The sequence below is a fragment of the Chelonia mydas genome, chromosome 13 (genome assembly GCF_015237465.2).
Source record: "Chelonia mydas isolate rCheMyd1 chromosome 13, rCheMyd1.pri.v2, whole genome shotgun sequence".
NCBI classification, from domain to species: domain Eukaryota; kingdom Metazoa; phylum Chordata; order Testudines; family Cheloniidae; genus Chelonia; species Chelonia mydas.
The window spans coordinates 34200824-34217277 of record NC_051253.2 but is presented as its reverse complement, the minus strand read 5'-3'; the positions used below and the strand labels follow the sequence as shown (position 1 = coordinate 34217277).

Genomic DNA, 16454 nt, shown 5'->3' with positions numbered 1-16454 from the left:
GCACCGGCTCCAATCCAGATGCAGGTTGGGGCGACTCCCTTACTCAATGGGGCGGGGAATGCAATACAGGGCCGTTACCCAGAAGGGGGCACCAGTCCTCACAGGTTGCGGGCCCCAGCATGGCCCCAGATGGGCTGGTCAGTGACTGCAGGGGAATGGGGCACAGGAAATGTTATTTCCGGAGCACCAGATACAGTGTGGGCCCAGCTCGGCAGGGTCTGCCTGGCTCTGGGTGAGTGTCAGGGAGGGGGATCCAGGAGCAAAGAGGACTCATCTGAGGTTTGCCAGTGAATGGCTTGTCTGCTTGCAGCCAAAGTCTCCATGGGGCTGGAAGGATCCCCAGGCCCCATGGCCACCTATGGTGCTCCATCTCAGAGGGGTTTGCAGTGCAGAGGCAGAGCTGGCCTCTCCTACCCCTTCCTGCTTGATGACTCTGTATACTGCTTAAGTGTAAATTCAGCAAAGCACATGTTCCTTTGTTCGAGACAGGCCTGTTTGCCGACCTCAGTTTGGAACATGTGGTAACAACACCATACAGTGGAATCTTATAACTTCACACACAATGTTGCCACACACATTTTATCCGGACAACAATGATCAGCAAATTATGAGTTTTCAAATGATCCCTCACCAGGCATCCTGTCTACAAAGTCTTATTACAATAGTGTGTGGGGTATGGACATGGGGTATATTCTGTCATGTCCCCCAAAGGGAGAGGGGATGGCAAACACTAGGGGGATCAAGGATGAATGATTAAGACCATTTGGGGTATGATCAGAGACATGGGTTGATCCCAAAATCTGTTTTAAAAGAATTGGTAGAATCAGTCAACCTTAAGAGAAGCTTTTTTCCCAGGGTTGTATCTCAGGAACCACAGCATCAAGTAATCCCAAATTTGGATTAATAATCCTACCCCACGTCCCCATGAGATGAAACACATTTCAAGTCCATCTAAATAATGGAGCACATTTTAGAAAAGTCACCGATGTAACAGAAAAGAGTTCTTAACAGCAGTTATAACAGAACTGGTGCTGCATTAAAATCCAGTTCATTTTTGGAGCTATCCTGTTTGCTTCATCAGGGTTTTACAGATGCTTAAAATCTGCCTCAAACTGGTCCAAACTTGCCACTTCAAATTTCTTTGTAAATGTAAGGGGACTGCTGGCCCTTTACTAAAACTCAGTGGGGGTGTTTTGGCTGGCTAGCTCCCAGTACCAAAAGGAAGGGGAAGGGTCAATGGGAAATCAAGTCCCTGAGACTGACAGTCCCCAGGAACAATGGGAAGAGTCCAATGCTCCAGGTCAGTGTGATTGACAAGGCAGAGAGGCTAATCAGGGAGTCAGGAGGCCAGGGGCTTTCTGTCCTGCAAGTGAGCTGGAATCGCCTGGGTCAGACAGAGTGGGGCCGAGCTAAGGAGAGAGGCAGCCAGAGAGAACCAGAGAAGCAGCCCAGGGGGAGCAGGTCCGTGCTGGGAGCAGAGTCACAGAAGCAGCCCAGGGAGCAGACCTGTGCTGGGAGCAGAGCTGCAGCAAGCAGAGCCAGGGGAGCCAGAGAAGCAGCCCAGGGAGCTGGAGGCAGAGCAGCAGCCGTGCTGAGGCAGAGTGGAGCTGGAGCTCGATAGGGTGTCCGGTCCGGTCGGGGCTGCTGTGGGTCTAAGGCAGGCTAGTCCCTACCTGTCCTGGCACCATGCTGCGCCCCGGAAGTGCCCAGCAGCAGGTCCTAGGGGAGGGGGCCACAGGGCTCCACGCACTGCCCCCACCGTTTCCTGCACCCCAACCCGCTGCCCTAGCCCAGAGCCCCCTCCCACAACCTGAACCTCTTATTTCTGGCCCCAACCTGGAGCCCGCACCCCAAGTTAGAGCCCTCACCCCCCACACCTCAACCCCCTGCCCCAGCCCAGTGAAAGTGAGTGAGGGTGGGGCAGAGCAAGCCACTGAGGGAGGGGCAATGTAGTGAGCGGGGGGCAGGGGCTCGGGGAAGGGGTGGAGAAGGGGGCAGGGCCTCAGGGAAGGCCTAGGTCTAGGGTGTTCGGTTTTGTGCGATTAGAAAGTTGGCAACCCTAGAGCTGGGGCTGGAGCAGTCTGGAGTGGGGTGCGGTGAGCAGCTGGGGAGAGCGAGGGGGACCCTGGGCAGCAGGCCTAGTGCAGGGAGACGCCCCCAGCCAAGAGAGGCCTTGTAGGCCAGACCTGGAGGGGGATCGTAACCCCAACGGGGGTGGGGGTGAAGGGGGCTGACACTGGGAAGAAGGGTCCTGCCACCTAGACACTGAGGGCGTGTGGCCACTGCCAGAGCAAGTGTCCGACCCGCAGCATCCCTGCAGCACAGCCAGGGCCTGAGAAAAGGCCTGGGACTTGTGAGGAACAGACTGAACTCCCCTGACATCCCAGAAATGCTGGTTGTGACATCCCCATGCCACAGAGCGGGGTGACGGGTTTCCCTTTCACCTTTCCCATTTTTTCCTTATTTTTTTAATTGGTTGCTGTTTAATAAATTGTATTTGCTTTGAACTGTATTTGATGATCAGGGGGTCAGGGAAGCATCCAGTGCAGAGAGAGCACCCTGGAGTGGGGACACCCTAGCCCCTGCCCTAAGTGACCACAACAAGGTTGGGGGTCGAGCCCCCCAGGACTCCTGGGCCCAGCCTTGTTGGGGTTACGAGGCCTCTGCCACACAGGAGAGTGGAAGGGGAGTCCTGGAGGTCAGGCCGGCCTCTGGCTAAAGGAAGTACGAGCGAGGACTCAGATCCTTTCGCTAGTCCATTTCACTGGAGTAGTGTATAAGCCAGGAAAGTTCCCCACAATAGCGGGACCATTCCCCCGCTTACATAAACATTATTAATTCTTAAAAGACAACCACGAAATTTGAACAGGCATGACTGTCTCTTCTCCATCATGGTCTTTGGAGAGGAGGCTGTCGTCTTTCCCAGGGCTTGTCTGCACTGGAATCACTGAAGCTGCGCCAGTGCATTGTTTTAAGTGTAGATTCCCCAAGGATGATAAATAGCCCACACTCCAATGGATTCTTGATTAGACCGCAGGCCAGTAGGGTCATTGGATTCCATGGCACATAAAGCATCCCACCATTGCCATAGCCATGATATCAGACGCTTTGCACTTAGGTAAAGTATTTGCGAACACGCATCTCCAAAGAAGCTAGAGCCGTCTTCAGGCATATAAGTAGCAATCAAAGCCATACAGTCGAAAAGGAAGGTTATTGCTAGAAAGAGAGAAGGAAGAAAGTCATAGATTCATAGATATTAAGGTCAGAAGGGACCATTATGATCATCTAGTCTGACCTCCTGCACAATACAGGCCACAGAATCTCACCCACCCACTCCTGCGATAAACCTCTCACCTATGTCTGAGCTATTGAAGTCCTCAAATCATGCTTTAAAGACTTCAAGGAGCAGAGAATCCTCCAGCAAGTGATCTGTGCCCCATGCTACAGAGGGAGGCGAAAAACCTCCAGGGCCTCTTCCAATCTGCCCTGGAGGAAAATTCCTTCCTGACCCCAAATATGGCGATCAGCTGAACCCTGAGCATATGGGCAAGATTCACCAGACAGATACCCAGGAAAGAATTCTCTGTAGTAACTCAGATCCCATCGCATCTAACATCCCATCACAGGCCATTGGGCTTATTTACCATGAAAAGTTAAAGATCAATTAATTGCCGAAATCATGTTATCCCATCATATCATCTCCTCCATAAACTTATCGAGTTTAATCTTAAAGGCAGATAGGTCTTTTGCCCCCACTGCTTCCCTTGGAAGGCTATTCCAAAACAAGCTCCTTGAGTCTCCTTTCAAAAGACAGGTTTTCCATTCCTTGGATCATCCTAGTAGCCCTTCTCTGTACCTGTTCCAGTTTGAATTCATCCTTCTTAAATATGGGAGACCAGAACTGCACACAGTATTTCAGATGAGGTCTCACCAGTGCCTTATATAACGGTACTCCTTATCTTTACTGGGAACACCTCGCCTGATGAATCCCGAAACCACTTTAGCTTTTTTCACGGCCATCTCACATTGGCGGCTCATAGTCATCCTGTGATCAACCAATATTCCAAGGTCCTTCTCCTCCTCTGTTACTTCTAATTGTTGCGTCCCCAGCTTATAACTAAAATTCTTGTTATTAATCGCTAAATGCATGACCTTCCACTTCTCACGATTAAATTTCATCCTATTACTATTACTCCAGTTTACAAGGTCATCCAGATCTTCCTGTATGATATCCCGGTCTCTCTCTAAATTGGCAATACCTCCCAGCTTTGTATCATCCGCAAACTTTATTAGCACACTCCCGCTTTTTGTGCCGAGGTCAGCAAGAAAAAGATTAAATAAGATTGGTCCCCAAACTGATCCCTGAGGAACTCCACTGGTAACCTCCCTCCAGCCTGACAGTTCACCTTTCAATATGACCCGCTGTAGTCTCCCTGTTAACCAATTCCCTATCCACCTTTCAATTTTCATAGTGATCCCCATCTTTTCCAATTTAACTAATAATTTCCCCTGTGGCACGGTATCAAATGCCTTACTGAAATCTAGGTAAATTAGATCCATTGTGTTTCCTTTGTCTAAAAAATCTGTTACTTTCTCAAAGAAGGAGATCAGGTTGGCTTGGCACAATCTACCTTTTGTAAAACTTTTGTCCCACTTTTACAGCTTCTTTTTATGGCTTCTGATAAGGATCCTTTCTGATGCTGAATAAAGAGACATTCCTTTCAAGTCAGGACTCTCTTTAAACCACAAACATCCTGCTGGGTTTGTTCTGGAGATAATCTCATCCCTCTACCAGACTGCTGTCCTGGTCTTTGATAAGGTCCAAGTGGTTTGTTTGCCTTTTGACCCAAGTGGCTTTAACATCTGCCATTCACAGTGTATTTACAACTTGCCACTAAAGACTTCAAGTAGTTATTGCAGGCAACAAACAATGCTTATCAACCTTTGCAAAACAGCAGAAAAGAAGATAGTCTAAACCGCCAAAGGAAGATACAAGTTATGTCTTAGAGCCTGTGTAAACACACTTGAGTGTCATAAAGATGGTTTTATGACTAGACACATGCTGTCTTCCTCACGCGTGGCTTATCCCTGGGTGACAGTGTGGTGTGGTAGGGAGCTGTCACTTCAAGTGCAAGGGGTTCCCTGATCCTGCTGACAGGCTAGGGGGCTCTGGAGGGGAGCATTTGATCTGGGTCTTCAGCACCATCAGTCTGCAGAGAGCCTGCCTGGAGTAAGGTGGGGTGAATTGTTCCTTGGGGAGCAGCCTGTTGTTTCTCTGTGTGTGTTTTTGGATTCTTGTGTGTTGCGGTTCTGGATTCTAAGAAATAAAGTTGCTACCTTCCAGCAAGAGTATTGTATGATTTTATCTAATTTCTCTGTGTGTGTGCCGTGAATGTAACAGACAGAAAGAAAAATCCTCCTTGAATTTCTTTATTTACCCTGAGCAATTAAAATCTAGGCATGCCAGTTGTTACATTCTCCAAATATCCTGGATAAAAATAATTGTGAGTGTCTCTTTAGTTCAGTGAAGGCACAGGGCAAGTTTGTACTGAGGTAACATTCTAAAAAAATAGATAACCCTTTTTATGTCAGTACTGAGGTTTACCCGCCTCCTTCTGCTGGATATTCCCGCTAGGATTTGGTTCAGAAGGAAATCTGCTGCTCTGGCTGCAATAAAATGTTTTTACTGCAGATCAAAGGCAGATCCCAGATATCTGACAGCAAATAGGCAGATCCCAGATATCTGACAGCAAATATTTACTGAATGTGGTGTCTACCTTTTATGGCCATTGATCAGGGAGGAAGGTGTAATTGTTGCAGAGCAAAGGGCCAGTGTACGTAAATGGCCGACACTCTGTCTCCTGGCAACGGATGGCCTGGGCCCTTCCCCCCTGCAAGGTGATAGCTAAAGGGTTGGAGAACAAAGGAATCAGGTGATCTCCTGGCCCGGGAAAGGGCACCCATAAGCAATTACTGGGAGATTAACAGGGTATCGCAGGTGGCTCCTTGTCCGAGGGGGGAGAGATTTCATTGCTGTGCTGTAGTCCCAGCATCGCCCGTCATGACAGGGTCCCATGTGCTCGGTGCTGGACAAACACAGCGCCAGGGACAATCCCGGCAGCAGAGACCCTAGAGTATAAAAGCCACCATTCAAGCAGGAGATTGCAATTTCAGAGTCAGCTGGTATTTACCTGGTTTCAAGTGGTAAGGTCAGGGCAGGAGGATTAGAAACCAGGAGTCTGAAGTTCTAGCCTTGCTCTGGGGAGTCTAGTGGGGTAGAGCAGGGAGCGGTGGGAGCCAGGATTTGTGGGTTCTAGCCCTATCCTGGGGTGGCTAGAAGGTCTAATGGGTTAGACCAGGGAGCCAGGACTCCTGGGTAGAACAGGGCAAAATTTGTATGAATTTATTCACCCCAGTTGTCAAGCATGGTGACGCTGAGTAGCCGTTGTGCCTGGGACCACCCTTGAGAATGACTCTGGTTAACGCCTGCACCTCAGATGTGGGTGACCCAGTTTCCAGGCCCTGCTCCAACAGCGATCCAGCCAAAAGTGGAGCAGGGCAGCTCCAAGTGGAGCGAGTGAAGAGTCCCCAGCTGAGAGGGGGCAGATCTCTGGTCTAATCCCTTCCCCTTGGCAGGCAGAGGGGGGATTTGAACTGGGTTTTTCCCACAGCCCTGGGTGAGTGCTCTAACTGCTGGGCTGAAAGTTACAAGGGAAACCCGTCCCCACCGGCCATTTTGGGGCTTTAGGCCTCTGCTTTTGTCCAAATGCCCCAAACTGAAAAAAAAACCATTTCCAGTCAGGTCAAACAGAAATGTTTTCTGTCCAGGTGACATGGAATTTTTTGACTTTTTATTTCGCCAAAAATTTGGAATAATATGGGGTTTGGTTCAACCCAAGATAAAACCACAGTAGGGCCTCAGAGTTACAAACTCTTCGGGAGTAGGGGTTGTTCATAATTCTGCAACGTTCGTAACTCTGAACAAAGTGTTTGGTGGTTCTTTCAAAAGTTTATAACTGAATGTTGACGTAATACAGCTTTGAAACTTTACTATGCAGAAGAAAAATGTTGCTTTTAACCCTCTTAATTTAAATGAAAGAATTTAAAATTAACTTAATTGCTTTTAACCCTCTTAATTTAAAAGAAATAATTTCTTACCCTTGTCAAATACTAATTTTAAAACTTTCCCTTTTTTTAAGTCATTTACATTTAGCACAGCACTGGATTTGTTTTTGTTTTTTGTTTGTGGGGCTGGCTGATTGCATACTTTCTGTTCCAAACGAGGTGTGTGGTTGACCAGTCAGTTTGTAACTCTGGCATTCGTAACGCTGAGGTTCTACTGTAGTTTTCAATTGCTCGGAACCAAAAAATTCATTACTCACCCAGCTCTACTCCTGGATTCTGTTTCTGATTGCGGGAGATGGAGACGGAGTCAAGACTCCTGGGTTCTAGCCCAGCTCTGTGAGGAGAGATGCGGGCTGGGAGTCAGGACTCCTGGGTTCTATCTCTGAGGTGAGGAACGGAATGGGCTGTAGTTGATTAAAAGAGGAAGAAAGGGCCGAAGGGCCCCACAGAAGGACTAATGCTCACCACTCTGAGCATTAGAAACTTTTCCCTAATATCCAACCTACATCTCCCTGGCTGCAGACTCAGGCCATTACTTCTTGTCCTGTCCTCAGTGGACACAGAGAATGATGGATTTCTGTCCCCTCCAGAACAGCCCTGCACAGATTTGAAAGCTGTTCTCAGCTCCCCCTCAGTCTTCTTTTCTCAGGACTAAACCTGCCCAGTTTTTAACCTTTCCTCACAGGTCAGGTTTTCTAACCCTTTGATCATTTGTGTTGCTCTCCTCTGGACTCTCTCCAGTTTGTCCACATCTTTCCTAAAGTTTGGTGCCCAGAACTGGGCCCAGGACCCCAAGCGGGACCTCACCAATGCTGAGTAGAGCAGGACAATTCCTTCCCGTGTCTTGCATATGACACTTCTGGTAATCCACCCCAGGAGGACACCAGCCTTTCCTGCCACTGCATCACATTGTTAACCTGGCATCATTCCCTGCTCTGCCCCGCTCCCGACACCACAACGACACTCCACGTGGGAGCAGGGCTCTGCTGTTAACAGCGGGGAACGAGCAGCCGTTGGCACATCCCACCGGCCTATGGAGTCACCACCCATTAGCCCGTTGCCCCATCCCAGGTTTTGAAACTTCCTCTGTATGTGCAGGGTTTTGCCCCCCTCCCCCCAGTCCTGGGGAGAGCAGCCTGCCCCAGGCCACAGGGAGGGATCCAGCAACAGCCAAACCACCAACCGACACCCAGCATGCCAGCGGGGCTGGGCAGTGCAGATTGAGTGGGGGCTGGTCCAGGCTGACTGGGTCGTGGGCAGCCCTGTTGGGCCAGATCTGGGCTGGCCCGGGGACTGGGGGGTGTCAAAGCCCCAAGCCCATGAGCACCGTGAGACACTGCAGGGTGAATGGGACAGGATCTGGCACAGAGGGGCCTGGCAGGACCCCCATAGCTGGTGCCAGTGGAGACAGATCCCTCCTGGGCCCAGATCCTCCTGGGCCCAGCCAGCCCAGCCTAGCCTGCCCCGGATCCCCCTGGGCCCAGCCAGCCCAGCCTAGCCCAGCCCAGCCCAGCCTGCTCCTGGGCCCAGCCAGCGCATGGCAGGGCTGGCTAGCTCAGCCCTCTCTGCACGTTCCCTGTGATCTGTCTGGGGCATGAGTGTTAGGTGTGTTCGTTGCCTGTCATGAGAGCCAAACTCTCTGTCTCGTACCATTCTCAGTTTTGTTCCCACAAAGGGCTAGTGTGCGGCCTGCCCTGTGGGTTTGGGGGGCCCCGAGACCCTGGGGTGATGGTCATGGTCTGGGTTTGAGACCCAGCTCCGCACCAAGTTGGGCAATCCAGGCACTTTCAGCCAGGCTCTTTTGTTCAGGGATGGGGAACCCCTTCCTCAAATGATCCTAAGTTTGGGTCAGTCACCCCAGCTTCCCTCGCTCCCTAGGGGCCCACACCAAATTTCTTTGCAAGCTGTCATAATATAAAGGGAAGGCTAACCACCTTTAAAATCCCTCCTGGCAAGAGGAAAAAACCCTTTCACCTGTAAAGGGTTAAGAAGCTAGGATAACCTCACTGGCACCTGACCAAAATGACCAATGACGAGACAAGACACTTTCAAAAGCTGGGAAGAGGGAGAACATTAAAGGGTCTGTGTCTGTTTGGGTGAGGCTTTTGCCTGGGACAGGACAGGAATGGAGTCTTAGAACTTAGTAAGTAATCTAGCTAGATATGCGTTAGATTCTGTTTGTTTAAATGGCTGAGAAAATAAGTTGTGCTGAATAGAATGAATATTCTTGTCTGTGTGTCTTTTTGTAACTTAAGGTTTTGCCTAGAGGGATTCTCTATGTTTTGAATCTAATTACCCTGTAAGGTATTTACCATCCTGATCTTACAGAGGTGATCCTTTTCTTTTTACTGTTTCTTCTATTAAAATGTTTCTTTTCAAGAACTGAATGCTTTTTTTCATTGTTCTAAGATCCAAGGGCTTGGGTCTGTGGTCACCTATGCAACTTGGTGAGGATTTTTACCAAACCTTCCCCAAGAAGTAGGGTGCAAGGGTTGGGAGGATTTTTGGAGGGAAAGACTTTTCTGAACAATGCTTTCTCAGGAACCCAGATTAATGTTTGGTGGTGGCAGTGGAAAACCAAGGGCAAAGGGTAAAATAGTTTGTACCTTGGGGAAGTTTTAACCTAAGCTGGTAAAAGTAAGCTTAGGAGGTTTTCATGTTGGTCCCCACATTTGTACCCTAGAGTTCAAAGTGGGGAAGGAACCTGGACATGGTGGCAGAATGGTGGGATTAACCTGAAATCATTTTGAGATCAATTTGAGATTTTTTGAACCAGAAGCACAGATTTTTAAAAGGGAATTTTTTTTTCTCTTTTGGGCTGCTGGAAAGCAGGTCCAACTGAAAGCAGCTCGTTTTTTCTTTGCTTTGGGGCCAGAGCAGAGACAAAAGGGAATTATCTTTTGTGAATTGCAGATTTTCTTTGCCTGGAGGCAGAGTAGTTAACCTCCTGCAGGGAAATTCACAAGTCTTCACAGACCTGAAGTTTTTTTTTTTCCCTAAGAGCAACTAGAGGGGATTTCTACCTATTTGCCTGAAGACAAAAGTGTTAGTTTTAGGGTTTTTTAGGATTTTGATTTTTTTTCTTTTTTGAACAAGGAGCACAGATTTGAAAAGAAAAGGAGTACTTGTGGCACCTTAGAGACTAACCAATTTATTTGAGCATAAGCTTTCGTGAGCTACAGCTCACTTCATCGGATGCATCCGATGAAGTGAGCTGTAGCTCACAAAAACTTATGCTCAAATAAATTGATTAGTCTCTAAGGTGCCACAAGTACTCCTTTTCTTTTTGCGAATACAGACTAACACGGCTGTTAGTCTGAAACCTGAGATTTGAAAAGGAAATTTTTTCCTTTGGGCTGCTGGAAAGCAGGTCTCCAACTGGAAATCGTTGGAAGCTTTTTGCTTTGCTTTGGGACCAGAGCAGAGACAGGTTTTCTCTACCTAAGGCAGAGTAGTTAACCTCCTGCAGGGAAATTCACCAGTCTTCACAGACCTGAAAGTTGTTTTTTTTTTTTTTTTTTTTTTTTAACCTAAGAGTAACTTGAGGGGATTTCTGCCAATTTGCCTGGAGACAAAAGGTGTTAGGTTTTGTGGGGGGTTTTTTTGGATTTTTCTGTAGGCTGACAATCACTAGCAGAGAATATAGGTATCCTATTCAGCACAGCAAAATTTTACAAGCCAAGTATTTTTGTTTTGGTTTGGTTTTCTGTCTAACTCTCGGGTGTAAAAAGTTAGTTAAAAACAGAGAGATTAGGATGACAGACTCCACGGTTCAACAAAAGGTGGAATTAGCCAGATTTGAGGCTAAGGAAAAACAAAAGGAATATGAAAGACAGATAGAACTCATGCGGATGGAGAAGGATGTAATGGAGGCAAGAAACAAAGAAATGAAGCATGAACTGGAGATGGAGACGGTAAAGGCTCAGCAGAATATACCAACAAACCTAGCAATCCTTCTCCAGGTACCACTTCCCATCCCAGAAAGTTCCCCACCTACAAGGCAGGCAAATTGTTGGAGACCCCAGGGCATGGCCATTAGTTAAGTTGAGGGGACGGAAGGCCATAAGGGTCGAGGAAGTCTCCCTGCTATAGGCCTAAGGGCTTCTTTTCAACCCCCCTTAATAGAACTCAGGCCTGGCTGGTTTGAGTAAGCTCTTTTGCTCTTAAAACAATGTTGCAGCCGTAGATAATGCCTCATAGTGTAAGGTTTGCTGCCGCCAAGTTAAAGATAACAGGAGAGACAGCTACAAGGCCAGACAGGATGTGCTGGTTGTTTAAGTTGCTAGGAATGCTTGTTAGAGGTTGCAGGAAATCAACTTTGTTGTAACCCATATAAGGAAGGCAGAGCATTTGTGCAAAGCTTTGATTGGCTGATGTGTTGTGCAGTAGCATTAAGGAATATAAAAGTGTGTGTAATGACCTGCTCTGGTGTGCAGGATTTGAGATTTCTCTCCCTGTACCTTTCTTTGGAATTCCAAATAAACTTTTCTGCTTCTCCACCCCGTTGTGTATATTGGGTGATGCACACAGGGCAACGAACCCCTGCTGTTGTTTGCCTCTGGGCACTGGGTGCCGGCAACACGATGATACTGAGGCCTTCTTAGAAAACTTCGAAAGGGCCTGCCTTGGGTACGGCATCTCTACAGACCAATACAAGGTAGAACTGAGGCCACAGCTCAGTGGACCCTTAGCTGAGGTGGCGGCTGAAATGCCTAAGGACCACATGAACAAGTATGAACTGTTTAAAACCAAGGCGAGAGTCAGAATGGGGCTAACACCCGAGCATTCTCGTCGGAGGTTCAGAGCCCTAAGGTGGAAACCAGACGTGTCATTTACCTGACATGCCTACCACATTGTGAAACATTGGGATGCCTGGATATCAGGAGCAAGTGTTGAATTTCCAGAGATTTGCCCTTCCTAATGCAAATGGAGCAGTTCTTAGAGGGTGTTCCTGAGGAAATAGAAAGATACATCCTAGATGGGAAGCCCAAAACTGTAATCGAGGCAGGAGAGATTGGAGCCAGATGGGTGGAGGTGGCAGAGAAGAAGAAAACTGGTCGCAGTTGGAGCGGAGACCAGAAGGGACAACCCCAGACCACACCCTATTACCGGGGGCTGCCCAAGGCCCCACCTACCCCCCAAAGAACCCTCCAGACACCTTATCGTCCCACCACCCCGTTCTCCAGCAACCCGCCTCGCCCCAGTGACCCGTCGGCTGGACGATGTTTTAAATGTAACAAGCTGGGGCATGTAAAGGCCAATTGCCCCAAGAACCCCAACAGATTACAGTTCATTGCACCGGAATCACACCAGAGATCCTTAGGCCCAGATACCTCCCAGATATCCTTGGAGGGGAGGGAAACTGTGAGTGTGGGCCGGAAGAAGGTCACAGCGTGGAGGGACAACCGGAGCACAGGTATCAGCTATCCATCCTTCCTTAGTGGACCCTAATTTAATCAACTCAGAGATCCAAGTGACGACTCAAGTCCAACTCTTTCAATTTGCCTACAGCCAAGTTGCCTGTCCAGTACAAGGGCTGGTCAGGAACGTGGACTTTTGCAGTCTATGATGATTATCCCATCCCATGCTGTTGGGGGAAGACTTGGCCAATCATGAGAAGCGGCCAAGAGGGTGGGAATGGTCACCCGCAGCCAGACTAAACCAACCGTCACGCCTAGCAGCTGTTCCGGAAACTTCTACCAGGACCCGGTCAGAGGTAATGCACCAGGACCCCAGGCCAATGTCTCCAACAGCAGTGGTGGATCCAGTCCCAGAGACCCAGACGGAACCAGTCCCAGAACCGGAACCAGCAGAACAACCAGCACCAGACCCATTGACAGCACTGAATCCAATACTTGCAACCTCGGCACCAGAGGGCCCCACCGAACCTGAACCACAGCAGCCCATAACCCTACACAAGAGGTTCAGCCGGAGCCTGAACCCCAACATAGTGTCCCAGTGGAGAGCGGTTCAGTCAACAGAAACAGCCCCATCCCCTACATCACTTCCAGAGGGACCAAGCATAGGACCACAATCCAATGAGGAACTGATGTCTCCAGCATCAAGGGAACAGTTCCAGACCAAACAGGAAGCCGATGAAAGCCTCCAGAGAGCTTGGACGGTGGCATGGAGCAACCCCACCTCTCAGCTCTTCTAATCGATCCAGGTTTGTTGTAGAAAGAGGACTGTTATACAAGGAAACTCTTCTGGTGGACACCAGGAAGACTGGCGTCCTCAGAGACAGTTGGTAGTTCCAACTAAATACCGGGCCAAGCTCTTGAGCTTAGCCCACGATCACCCTAGTGGCCATGCTGGGGTGAACAGGACCAAAGACCGTTTGCGGGGATCATTCCACTGGGAGGGAATGGGCAAGGATGTTTCTACCTATGTCCGGTCTTGTGAAGTATGCCAAAGAGTGGGAAAACCCCAAGACCAAGTCAAAGCCCCTCTCCAGCCACTCCCCATCATTGAAGTTCCATTTCAGCAAGTAGCTGTGGATATTCTGGGTCCTTTTCCGAAAAAGACACCCAGAGGAAAGCAGTACATACTGACTTTCATGGATGTTGCCACCTGATGGCCGGAAGCAGTAGCTCTAAGCAACCCCAGGGCTAAAAGTGCCAGGCACTAGCAGTACATTTTTGCCAGGGTAGGTTGGCCCTCCGACATCCTCACAGATGCAGGGACTAATTTCCTGGCAGGAACTATGGAAAACCTTTGGGAAGCTCATGGGGTAAATCACTTGGTTGCCACTCCTTACCACCATCAAACAAATGGCATGGTGGAGAAGTTTAATGGAACTTTGGGGGCCATGATACGTAAATTCGTAAATGAGCACTCCAATGATTGAGACCTAGTGTTGCAGCAGTTGCTCTTTGCCTACAGAGCTGTACCACATCCCAGTTTAGGGTTTTCCCCATTTGAACTTGTATATGGCCATGAGGTTAAGGGGCCATTACAGCTGGTGAAGCAGCAATGGGAGGGATTTACACCTTCTCCAGGAACTAACATTCTGGACTTTGTAACCAACCTACAAAACACCCTGCAAACCTCTTTAGCCCTTGCGAAAGAAGACCTACAGGATGCTCAAAAAGAGCAAAAAGCCTGGTATGATAACATGCCAGAGAGCGTTCCTTCAAAGTAGGGGACCAGGTCGTGGTCTTAAAGGCGCTCCAGGCCCATAAAATGGAAGCATCGTGGGAAGGGCCATTCACGGTCCAGTAGCGCCTGGGAGCCGTTAAGTATCTCATAGCATTCCCCGCCTCCAACCAAAAGCCTAAGGTGTACCATATTAATTCTCTAAAGCCCTTTTATTCCAGAGAATTAAAGGTTTGTCAGTTTACAGCCCAGGGAGGAGACGACGCTGAGTGGCCTGAAGGTGTCTACTACGAAGGGAAAAGTGCTGGTGGTGTGGAAGAGGCGAACCTCTCCATGACGATTGGGCGTATGCAGCGACAGCAGATCAAGGAGCTGTGCACTAGCTACGCGCCAACGTTCTCAGCCACCCCAGGACTGACTGAACGGGCATAACACTCCATTGACACAGGTAATGCTCGCCCAATTAGAGCCCAACCTTACCGGGTGTCTCCTCAAGCTAAAACTGCTATAGAACGGGAGATCCAGGATATGTTACAGATGGGGTTAATCCACCCATCTGGCAGTGCATGGGCATCTCCAGTGGTTGTAGTTCCCAAACCAGATGGGGAGATACGGTTTTGTGTGGACTACCGTAAGCTAAATGCTGTAACTCGCCCAGACAACTATCCAATGCCATGCACAGATGAACTATTAGAGAAACTGGGACGGGCCCAGTTTCATCTCTACCTTGGACTTAACCAAGGCATACTGGCAGGTACCGCTAGATGAATCCGCCAAGGAAAGGTCAGCCTTCACCACACATGTTGGGCTGTATGAATTTAATGTACTCCCTTTCACGTTGCGGAATGCACCCGCCACGTTCTAAAGACTTGTAGATGGTCTCCTAGCGGGATTAGGAGAATATGCAGTCGCCTACCTTGACGATGTGGCCATATTTTCGGATTCCTGGGCAGAACACCTGGAACATCTACAAAAAGTCTTTGAGCGCATAAGGGAGGCAGGACTAACTGTTAAGGCTAAGAAGTGTCAAATAGGCCTAAACAGAGTGACTTACCTTGGACACCAGGTGGGTCAAGGAAACTATCAACCCCCTACAGGCCAAAGTGGATGCTATCCAAAAGTGGCCTGTCCCAAAGTCAAAGAAACAGATTCAATCCTTCTCAGGCTTGGCCGGTTATTACAGACGATTTGTACCGCAATGCAGCCAAATTGCCGCCCCACTGACAGACCTAACCAAAAAGAAACAGCCAAATGCCATTCAGCGGACCGAAGAGTGTCAGAAGGGCTTTAACCAGCTTAAAGCGACACTCATGTCTGACCCTGTACTAAGGGCCCCAGACTTTGACAAACCATTCCTAGTAACCACAGATGCGTCCGAGCGTGGTGTGGGAGCAGTTTTAATGCAGAAAGGACCGGATCAAGAATTCCACCCTGTAGTGTTTCTCAGCAAAAAACTGTCTGAGAGGGAAAGCAACTGTTCAGTCACTGAAAAAGAATGTTACGCCATTGTCTACGCTCTGGACAAGCTACGCCCATATGTTTAGGGACGGCGTTTCCACCTGCAAACCGACCATGCTGTGCTACGGTGGCTTCATACTGCCATGGGAAATAACAAAAAACTTCTTCGGTGGAGTTTAGCTCTCCAAGATTTTGATTTCGACATCCAACACATCTCAGGAGCTTCTAACAAAGTGGCTGATGCACGCTCCCGTGAAAGTTTCCCAGAATCAACTGGTTAAAATCGTCCTTGAGATGGGGAAAATATTGTTAGTCTTTATGTACTTGGTAGTATATTTAGAGGTGCATGTGTCTTATTAATTCTGTTTTTCCTATAGCTCCAGAAAGAAATCCCAGCCAGCGTTTCACCCTAGCTGTGATTTGGGGGGCATGTCATAAATATAAAGGGAAGGGTAAACCCCTTTAAAATCCCTCCTGGCCAGAGGAAAAAACCCTTTCACCCGTAAAGGGTTAAGAAGCTAGGATAACCTCACTGGCACCTGACCAAAATGCCAATGAGGAGACAAGATACTTTCAAAAGCTGGGAAGAGGGAGAACATCAAAGGGTCTCTGTCTGTCTGGGTGAGGTTTTGCCGGGGACAGGACAGGAATGGAGTCTTAGAACTTAGTAAGTAATCTAGCTAGATATGCGTTAGATTCTGTTTGTTTAAATGGCTGAGAAAATAAGTTGTGCTGAATAGAATGAATATTCTTGTCTGTGTGTCTTTTTGTAACTT

At 48.6% G+C, this 16454-nt stretch overlaps 1 protein-coding gene across 1 annotated transcript in view; it reads left to right on the top strand.

Moving 5' to 3' along the window:
• Nucleotides 1–16454, top strand: part of LOC102937210 (ribonuclease pancreatic) — a 391285-nt gene that overhangs the window by 305858 nt on the left and 68973 nt on the right. The window lies entirely within an intron of this gene.